Source organism: Euphorbia lathyris, chromosome 7, assembly GCF_963576675.1.
Source record: "Euphorbia lathyris chromosome 7, ddEupLath1.1, whole genome shotgun sequence".
NCBI lineage: Eukaryota > Viridiplantae > Streptophyta > Magnoliopsida > Malpighiales > Euphorbiaceae > Euphorbia > Euphorbia lathyris.
The window spans coordinates 87,088,624-87,100,168 of NC_088916.1; the positions used below are offsets into that span (position 1 = coordinate 87,088,624).

Sequence of the window (11,545 nt, forward strand, 5' to 3'; positions counted from 1 at the left end):
GATCACTAATGATCGCTCGTGGGACACCGAATCTGGCAAACAGCCTTTTCAGGAATTTTACAACCACTCGAGCGTCATTGGTGGGACTGGCCATTGCTTCAACCCACTTACTAACGTAATCTACAGCTACTAAGATAAATTTATTCCCAAAGGATGTGGGGAATGGTCCCATAAAATCTATTCCCCATATATCAAAAATTTCACAAACAACTATGTTATTTAGGGGCATGGCATTTCTAGCTAAAATATTGCCTATTCGTTGGCACTCATTGCAAGTGCGAACGAACAGATTTGCATATTTAAAAAGTGCCGTCCAGAAAAAACCTGATTGAAGTACTCTGGCTGCAGTTCTGCTAGCGCTATGATGTCCTCCAACTTCTATGTCATGACAATTGCTTAGAACAACATGTCCCTCCTCTTAAGATATACATCTTCGAATAATTTGATCGGCGCACAACCTCAATGGATAGGGTTCTTCCCAAAAATAATATTTGATTTCAGCATAGAACTTCCTCCTTTGATTGGTGGACAGGTTGTGAGGTTTAAGAGAGCTGGCTAGGTAATTGGCAATGTCAGCAAACCAGGGCGCATGTTGTACGGTGTATAAACGCTCGTCTGGAAAACTCTCCAAAATCTCTAGTTGTTCCTAGCTGCTTTGGTGAGGAATTCTTGATAAATGATCAGCTGCCACATTTTTCGTTCCCTTCTTATCTTTAATCTCGAGATCGAACTCTTGAAGCAATAATAACCAACGGATCAACCTAGGCTTAGCATCCTTTTTTGCGAACAAGTAGCGTAGTGCGGCATGGTCTGTGTGAACAATGACCTTTGACAACACCAAGTAGGGGCGAAATTTGTCGAAAGCAAACACAATTGCCAGAAGCTCCTTCTCTATCGTGGTGTAGTTCTGCTGGGCCTCGTTTAATGTTTTGCTTGCATAATAAATAGGCCTAAACTTCTTCTCGATTCTTTGTCCAAGAACAGCTCCCACACATGTATCACTTGCATCACACATCATCTCAAAAGGTTGTTCCCAGTCGGGTCCTGCCAGTATAGGTGAGTTGATCAGCTTGCCTTTCAACAGTTCGAAAGCCTTTAGACAGCTTGCGTCAAAAGAAAATTCCACATCCTTATGAAGTAATGCAGATAAGGGCAGCGCAATATTCGAAAAATCTTTGATAAACCGGCTGTAGAACCCTGCGTGCCGCAGAAAACTTCTCACATCTTTTACATTAGTTGGAACAGCCAGCTTCTCTATTACTTCCACCTTAGCCTTATCTACTTCCATCCCCTTTTCTGAAATCTTGTGCCCGAGAACAACTCCACCTGTAACCATGAAGTGACATTTCTCCCAATTCAAGACCAAGTGGGTCTCCTTGCATCATACAAGCATGGCCTCGAGGTTGTTTAGACAGCTTTCAAAAGAGTTTCCATAAACAGAGAAGTCGTCCATGAATATTTCTACAGTTCACTCCACCATATCATGAAATATAGACATCATGCATCTTTGAAATGTGGCTAGCGCGTTGCACAATCCGAACGGCATGCGCCTATAGGCATAGGTCCCATATAGACATGTGAACGTTGTCTTTTCCTAATCTTCACAGTGAATTGCAATCTGGTTGTACCCCGAGTAACCGTCAAGGAAACAGTAGAAAGCATACCCAGCTAACCGTTCTAACATCTGGTCTATGAAGGGCAAAGGAAAATGATCCTTCCTTGTGGCTTCGTTGAGCTTTCAGTAATCCACACAAACTCGCCATCCTGTTATGGTCCTTGTGGGAATCAGCTCGTCTTTCTCGTTCAGTACCACGGTTGTTCCTCCCTTCTTCAGTACAACGTGAACAAGGCTGGTCCATATGCTATCAGAGATTGGATAAATAATGTCGGCATCCAGCAGCTTGATCACTTCCTTTCGCACAACCTCCTTCATGTGGGGGTTCAATCTGCATTGTGGCTGGATAGATGGCTTGTGATCCTTCTCCATCAAAATTCTGTGGACACAGACTGTTGGACTGATCCCTTTAATGTCATCAATTTTTCATGCGATTGCCTCCTTGTTCCTTCGCAGAACTGCCATGAGTTGCGCTTTCTGATCAGGAGTTAAATTTGAATATATAATAACTGGACTGCCACTGGGTGGTTCTAGGAAAGCATACTCGAGGTGTGCAGGTAACGGTTTCAATTATGGTTTAGACACTGGTACAGTTGGTATCTCCGGCGGTTCCTGATGAGTGGGAACAGTAGGATCAAAAGGAGGTGTAGGTAAGTTGGATTCAATGGAACAGCCTGTTCCTTCACATATGCTCACCTCTTCTCCCAATAGAGTCTCCAGAGTGTCATGTTCCTGCAAAGTAGAAAGACTTTGAAACTCATCTAAGAAACAACATGTGTCATCACTAGTGTTAGCTCGTCTCATTGCCTCATTCATTTTGAAAATGATCTTTCTCCATTAATTCTTAAGAATAATTGTCCTTCTCCCACATCTATCAATGCCTTACCTGTAGCTAAAAATGGTCTTCCTAGGATAGTAGGAACGTGCATGTCCTCATCTATATCCATTATGATAAAATCAACAGGCAATATGAATTTTCCCACTTTGACCAACACATCTTCCACTATTCCCCTAGGATAACATACAGAGCGATCAGCCAATTGAATAGACATTCTGGTTGGTTGTGGCTCTCCTAATCCTAGCTTAGCATATACAGAATATGGCATTAAATTTATGCTAGCTCCTAGGTCACATAGCGCATTTTCAATATTTAACCTTCCAATTGAACAAGGAATAGAAAAACTCTCTGGATCTTTTAGCTTTTTCGGTAGCTGCTGCTTCTTTTGGAGTATTGAGGAACAATCCCGGTTGAGTTGGATCATTGATATGTTCTCCAACTTTTTCTTGTTTGACAGGAGATCTTTCAAGAATTTTGCATATGACGGCATCTGTGCAAGTGCTTCTACGAACGGAATGTTGATGTGCAACTTCCTTAAGGTGTCTAACACCTTAGAATTCTGTTCTTCCAGCTTTTTGTTGATCAACCTTGTTGGATATGGCACAGGCGGGACATACGGCGGCGGTGGCTTGTACATCTTTCCGCGCTCCTCTTGATCCTGCTCATTGGTAGACTTTGTCTGCTTGGTTTCTTCTCGGCGGGGAAAAGTTTGTTCCTGCTCTCCTTCAGTTCCTTCGGATGTTTCTGCGCATTCAGCATTTTCATCAGTAGATACAATAGGTTGAGTTTGCTTACCAGATCTCAGGGTTATTGCCATGACATTGCCCTTTGGGTTTGGCTCTGTATTGCTTGGCATGATTCCCTTCCCTTTTGACGTAGATGCAGCTAACTAATTGACTTGTGTTTCCAGATTTTTAATCAAAGCTTGTGTTTGTTTCATGAACTAGTAATGTCCTCCTTGCTGGTGTTGATATCGCGGTTGTTCCTGATACCTCGGTTGTTCCTGCTGGTTCGGCTGGCCTGTCCATCCAAAATTCGGATGGTTTCTTATGGCAGGGTTGTATGTGTTAGAATATGGGTTCGGTGGATTCCTCTGATTATACCCTGCATAGTCACATTCTGCCTGTGCCCCCTTTCCCTACTTAACTCTAGCACAGTTGATGTTGAAATGAAGCCCTCCACAAAAATCACACATGTCATTGAATGGTGGTTCGTTGTGGATCGAGGACACATTTATCTTACCGAGCTGTTGGCAAGCTGTTCTACCTGGCTAGTCAATTTTGACACAACATCTTCATTTCCCGCTCTTTTTCCTTCACTTCTGGCGGAGTGCCAGTTAAAACTTGTGCTCACTACTCTCTCAATAAGGTCGTACAAGGCTTGAGGTTCCAGATCTTCGGGGTTTCCATTGGCAATGGATTCGATCTGTATCTTATAAATGTTGGTCACCCCATTGTAAAAGTTCTGCATCTGCATCCACATAGGGATGCCATGATTGGGTACTCTCCTTAGCAGTTCCTTGTACCTTTCCCATGCCTCGGCTAATGATTCATCTTCTTCTTGCACGAAATGGGAAACCTCGTTTCTGAGCTTAATGGCTTATCGTGGTGGAAAATATTTCATTAAGAACGCACTGTCCATTTCTTCCCAAGTGGTGATCGTTCCTGGTTGCAAGTTTTTCAACCAATTCTTTGCTTTATCTCTTAGGGTAAAAGGAAACAGCTTTAGTCTGATTATGTCATCAAAAACGCCCCTGTTTGATGTGAAAGTGTTGCACAGCGTGATAAATTCGAGGATATGCCCATTTGGATCTTCCGACTGATATCCATTGAACTGTACTGCTGCCTGCAACATTTGTATCATAGATGCTTTCACCTCGAACATGTTGTTTCCTTCGTTGGGCAACACGATGCATGATGAATGACCTTCTGTGGTTGGCCTTGAATAGTCTCTGATTCGCATGACAGGAGGGTTGTTATTCTCTCCCTCTTCTTCTTGGTTTGATTGAACTGGTTGTTCGGGTGGTACCCTTCCAGCCATTCTTCTCTCTCTTTGTCGTTCTCTTTGTCGTGCACGTCGAGCTCCCGCTCTGTTTCGTCTACATGTTCTCTCTAATTCGAGATCTATAGGGAAAATAGGAGGTCCAGCTTTGCGCATAAACAATAAATATTCTTTCTGACAGCACTAATGAACAAACGGATTAAAAACACCTTGTTTCACAGAAAAGTTCGAATAAACTTTGTTGCTTTCAATCCCCGGCAACTGCGCCAAAAACTTGTTGTCCTCAGATGAGACTCTAGCAAGTGCACTAGATACAAGTAATAAAATGATAAGTCCAGTATCGTATCCACAGGGATTGAAGACCAAAGTTTACAAGAAATACTTTGTAGAACAGGGTGTGTGGTGTGTGTCAATTCTTTAATTTGAGAGGTGTTGTTCAAACATACGCAGGATCAAATATTTAGTTGATTTCAAAAGTACTTAATGATGGTAAAAGGGCAGAACATGTTAAGCACAGCGGAACAGATTACTTTCAGTCTCTAAACATCCTATTTATTCATGAATGACGTAAAGTGATGCCAAGGTCTCTGTTTTAATGCTCACTTAAGTCAACTCTCGTGTGTTCATAAGATTCTAAGACGTACTGCAACCTTAAGCGTCCCTAAAGTTGGTTCTTTCTTGCATTATGATCGAAACAACATTTGAAAGAGGAAAACCCTTGGTGAAACCTCCTAACATCTCTGTTTCGGGGCTGAATGCATGGCAAATAGTTCCGTGAAGATGAAAGCAGTGTCCTATCATGCATCTAACACTAACATACATGCATTTAGCAATAGAGTTAAGGATTTGTCAAGCACATCATAATGTATCATCATTCATTCATAAATAAGATAAAAGAGGACTTACATAACCGGCCCTAACTGGCCAAACCCATTCAAAACGACTACTCACTCATAGTGTAGAGTGAATAACCAAACTTAATTCCACAGACCTCCATTAATGGAGTCATCATCCTAAGAGAGCTTCGTCTCTCTCCCAAAAGTTCTAACTAAAACTGATTGTCTAAGATCACAAAAAGGTACCTTTTCCTTCCTCTGCTACAACCATATATCGGAAGAAAAACGAACCTTGCCACCAAATATTACAAAAAGATTGTTTTTCCTACAACTACCTAGCATTAGGGAATGATTAATATTAAGTTGACCCTCGAACACTCAAGGGGTGATCCATCTTATCATCATGTTGCTTTCCTGCTTTTCCTGCCTTTCCTGCAACTGCTGCCACGCCGCTCCTGTCACTTGTCCAATCGTTATCCATCATCGGGTACATAGCGGAAGTCCGCTGGATCAAAGGGTGCTCAACTCCTTACGGTTTGTTGCAAAACAGGTTGTGGTGTAGCCCATTTTGACTTAATCAATACACATATGCATAAAACACTTATAAGTCCTTCTATTTAGGAATATTTCGCCTAAAATACACACAATTTGCTAATAAAACACTGTATAATTGCCGTCATATTCATGCCTAACAGGGGGCATTGGGGATAGTTTCCCTCGTTAATATTTTTATGCCTCCAGGATTTCTCCCCATGGGGGCAAACAATACAACTAAAATAATTTTTATCCAAAAAATAATAAATACAACGACTACTTATATCAATCATATGAGCAGTTTTGGAAAGGTTGCTTGCAACGAATTTTTGTTTTCATTGCTATAGTAAGTGATGTACTGAGTTAATATATATAGAGTAAATAATTTATTCATCTGTAACTTTTTACCTGTTGGCCCAAAATAAAATAATTTTTATTTTTTATGTATATAAATGCTTAGGTTATGTTTTTAGGATATAGTTTATATTTTCTAGAAATAATACACGTATAAGCTAAGCTTCAACCCGTGGGAAAATCCGGCACCACGCGGGGCGTGTCCTCAATATGCAGCGCGTAAACAAGGCGTCCGGAGAAATCAACGTCAAAACGCAAACACGCAGCGCGTCCTTCACAATACGCGGGGCGTAATTTCTCACGCAGGACGTATTTTCCAATACGCCGTGTGTAAGACGCATTCGCGGAGCATGCCAAGATCAGAGGCTTGAAGACGCGGGGCGTATCTACAAGACGCGGGGCGTATCTACAAGACGCGGGGCGTAATCCTTCACGCGGGACGCGACACCAGAGACGCCACACGTGAAAACCATCAATGAAACGCACTAGGCCTAATGTCCGCCAACACGCAGGGCGTAGCAGAGCATACGCGGGGCGTGTCGTCTCACCCAGAAGCAGTCAACGGCAGTTTGAGGAGGTTAAGTTAGTTAATTAGAGTTAGTTGGGTTTGGTTAAGTTAGTTGGTGACTATTTACCAAAATACCACTGATTATTTACCAAAATGCCACTCTAAAAAACTATAAATAGACCCCCTCCCCTTCCTTATTTTTCACACTCAACACAAACACAAACCCCTCTCTAAAGGTCCCTTTCAATGCTCTCTCTTTTCTAGTTCTAAGTTTTAAGTTCTTAGCTTCTAGTTCTTCAAGTTCTTCAAGTTTTTTTCTTTTCGTTCTTCGCTTTTTCTTAGCTTTGATCCTTTTTTAAGCTCTTTTTAGCTCCAATTCAAGTTCCAATAGTCTTTCTTTCAAGTTTCTCGATTCAATTTAGCATTCCTAAGTTGTTACTCTGCTCGATTTTCAATTAGAATTTCATTTCCAAATCAATTTTCCAGATTCGTCCAATCGTTTTCAAAGCCAAATTCCGTCCATTTAAAATCATTTTTTGCTTTCAATCTCTTCAATAAAGTTGTTCCAGACGTCCTAAAGTTCGATCTAGTATATTTATTTACCCAATTCCGAGTCCAGAAACTCTATTTACAAATTAATCTTTGCACACCAAATTCTTTTAGCTATTCTGCCCAGATTCTTCCAGATTCGTCCAGTCATTTTCAACTCTCAATTACGTCCATTTAAAGTCCGTTCTAGCTTCCGGTCCCTTATACAAAGTTGTTCCTGACATTCTGAAGTTCAATTTACACTACTTACAAGCCCAATTCCACATTCTTAAGCATCCAAACGAACCAACCGAAGTTAAGGTCTAAATCTGCCCCATTTGCCTACCAACGTTTTGCCATTGCACCAAGCACATACCGTACGGGTCCGACCGATTACAGCTCTCCAAGGACCTCACGCCGACGCCAAAATTCAACATCAATCCGAGATAGCTATTGTGGCTCCGAGTTTGTTGTTGAATTCCAATTTTTATTTTAATTGCATTTCAATTCCTCGTATTTGATTTGTTTTTCCAATTCAATTGAATTAGCTATATGTTTAGTATAGAAGTACTTCAATTGTAATTCATTTCCAATTTCATGTTCCAAACACTTATTCAATCAATAAAATACCGATTTTTCACCAAATCTTGTGTCAATTTCGCACTTTAAATTCTTTTATTTTCTCGTCTTCAATTTACTCGCATTAGCTTAAATAAAAACAATTTATCTCGCAAAGTTTCTATAACGGCGCGAGAGACCCAAGAGGGACTTTTTCAATCCTTGCGTCCCTCGCCAATCGCTTCGTTTAAGATTTCAAGTTTTGGCGCGCAATTCCATAAACTTAATTGTCTTTAATATTTTGAGAAATAATTTCTCTGGCACGCCCGCACCCTAACCAAACGTGACAAGGTTGAAATTAGCATATTCGCAAAATAACGCTAACATTACCTAACACACTTTTTAGTCCTGTATTTTGAAGAACACGTTATAATGTCTCTATGTCTCTGTCTTATTTCAATATTACTCATTTGGTCATTTTGCTTATTTTTTTATAATTTTAATCCATATATCTTAGCTTTCAAGAGCGTCATAGTACATACAAAACGACCAATATTCAAATGGTCATAACTTATTCATTTGACCTCCGAATTGATCCCGAAAAAGTGCGATAGGCTCAAAGTGAAATGTAGTTAACTTTAAGCTATAAGATTGAGAGAAATGATTTTTGGTTTCAATCATTAATCCTGTTCGGAGCGACGCGAGGCCCAGCTCCGAGAAAACGCATCCTCCGCTATCTTAATTCAACATCGTTGCATGGTATTCTGCTTCAGAAATGAAAAACGCATGATGTTGTTGGTTTTAACTGATGGTGATTAGGGTGGATACCTTGATGATCGAAAATCGACATCAGGGTTTGTTCTTTTCATTGGACCGAACTTGGTCTCTTGGCGTTCCCACAAATAATATACAGTTTCACGGTCCTTAACTAAGGCTGAATATCAAGCACTCACATGTTTTACCTCTAAAGTCTTATGGTTAAAAATGTTAATGAATAAAATTGGGTTCAGTTTGACAAAACTTCTTGTGTTATGGTTTGACAATCGAGGGACCGTTTATCTCACTGCCAATCCCATCTTCCATGATCTCTCTAAACACTTAGAGATTGATTTTCACTTTTGTACAGGACAAAGTAGCTTGCAAGGAAATTCGTGTTTGCTATATATCAACACTTAATCAAGCTACATACATCTTGACCAAGCCATTATCCAAGGCTCCATTTCAGTAGTTGCGCAAAAAATTAACAGTTACACCACTACGCCAAAACCCATTTCAGATGACGGTTAAAAACCATCGTCCCGCGAGATGTAAATCTGTCACGGGACTCGCTGCCGTCTATTGCACCTTCAGACGATGGTCAGGTTCTGTCATGTTTCGTCATCACACATGACATTAGTCTATTTTCTTACTGTCATCTTACCCTTGTTACGATGCAACTTATTTATTACTGCTGTCACCTTTAATGTCATCACATGACATTCTAATAATTAAAACTGTCAGATTAATGTGTGGGAAACGGGCATATTGAATTTGAGATGACAGTTTGTATAATAATTTCTGCCGTTATAGCGTATTTAGATGGCATAGGTCTTAATCAATCATGTCAAAGGATTTTTTTTCAGATGAAAGATACGTTTATTTTAATGTATTTTTATTGTTGTTTAGATGACATTTTTAAAAATTAAAATGTCACTTTTTGCCTTCTTCTTCGTTTGAATTTCTGGTTTTTACCTGAATACTGAAACATACTAAAATATGAACACGAAATTCTGTGTATCAGTGGTTTTAATTTTATTGGAAACCAATACTCATAATATGTTTACATTTGTGCACATACATTTCTGAATTAAAACACAAAAAAATAACCAATATCTTGAATAACGTCAATCCATACCTTGGAGTAATAATTAGGCCTATAATCCCAAAGGTCTTGGTATCTGCAAAAGCCAAAGCAGATCATTAATATTACACACAACCCTAAACTCAGTAATTACAGACCCTTCCCCTTTCACGGCCTTTCACTTACCACAATCATATCACTATAATTAGATGCATCATACGAAAGGCAACACTCATCCCCCCTTTTGTAATATAACATAGAGCTTTGCTATTCAGTTCGTATGTATATACAAGTAGACTAAACTGACCATTTTACAATGCTCCTTCCACTTGGGTTGTACTCGTTGTTCAATGAACTTGGTAATGAGGGTTATGATGCTGTCACCACAAGGGACTCTGTTTGTGCTGAATATGAGGGTGTCCAAATCTCCTAAACTATATTGACTAAGTGAAAGGAGAATCGAAAGGCAATGTGAGCTCCAAATGTGGTTCTCATTCCAATTCCAAATTTCCTTTCTCTAGTCAAAATAGTTAAGGAGCTTTGGACCATCAATTACAACCGAAAGGTAACACTCATCCCCCTCTTTTGTAATATAACATAGAGATTTGCTATTCAGTTCGTATGTATGTGCAAGTAGACTAAACTAACCCTTTTACAATGCTCCTTCCACTTGGGTTGTACTCGTTGTACAATGAACTTGGTAATGAGGTTTATGATGCTTTCACCATAAGGGACTCTGTTTCTGCTGAATGCATCATAAACCTATCACTATGTTGAATGTTGTTGTTACGATATCAAACCGAGTGAAAAGGAACATAGTAAGAGTATGGACAATGCACAACTTGTTATTCAGTTCGTATGTATATGTATATTCTATCTAATCAAAATATATCTTATCATTTGCAAACCATATTGGTACATGCAATTAGCCTAAATTTACCCTTTAATACATGCTCCATACATGCTCAATGACCCTTTTACAATGTTCCTTTAATACTTGATGGATGATTAAGGTATATTGTAAACGAATTGCATTCAGAATCCTTACTTATCAGCATAACTCATATTCAAATAAAAAGGAGTCAGTTGAGTTCATAACATTTTCAGCTTTAAGAGTATGCCTAACATGCTATAACAAGTAGACAACTTATTCAAGTAGACATATGTATATTCAAGTGAACATACTATAACAAGTAAACAACTTATTTGTGCATGTCTATTCCTTACTTATTCAAGACAACTTATTCCTTACTTATCAGCATAGCTCATGTTCAAATAAAAAGGAGTATGGTGATGAAGTGTATGATATGACTATGCTTCACAAACCATATGTTGTAGGCATGAACATTATTTCACTCAATGAACATTCATAGCATAAGAGTATGGCCAATCACAACAACATCATACATGTAACTAATCAGCTACATGCCCAAATGAACATTCGTACACATACTCAATCAGTCTAGCTTCCTAAATAGAACATCAAACATAAACATGTTTCATACACATACTCAATCACTTCTAGCAGTATAACTTATAGATGTAAGAGTATTGCCAATCCCAATGAATATTCAAAGCTTTAGAGTATGCCTGCCACATGCTTAATGATCATTCATACATAAACTCTATGAGTCATAGCTTCCTAAACAGTTATATCTAATCAATCAGTTCATACCAATCATTTCATTATCACGCACAACATCATACATGTATTTAATCGTTCAGTTTAAAGCCACATAACAATATATATATTAAATCAGGCTAGTTTCCTAAATCAATGAGTTCTAGGTTCCTAAATAGTACATCAAACATACTCAATCACTTCTAAAGGCATGACCAATCAGTTCAAACCAACATAACATTAATATGTATTCATTAAGTTAAAGAAATCTTCCCATATGCTAAAGGCATGAACCGATTGACAATCTCTTCA

General features: G+C 39.2%; 1 non-coding gene across 1 annotated transcript; it reads left to right on the top strand.

Moving 5' to 3' along the window:
- Nucleotides 1-3,939: 3,939 nt before the first annotated feature.
- LOC136201707 (small nucleolar RNA R71) lies at nucleotides 3,940-4,046 on the top strand. The gene has a single exon (XR_010674049.1). It is a non-coding gene; the product is annotated as a small nucleolar RNA R71 (small nucleolar RNA).
- The last annotated feature ends 7,499 nt before the right edge of the window (nucleotides 4,047-11,545 follow it).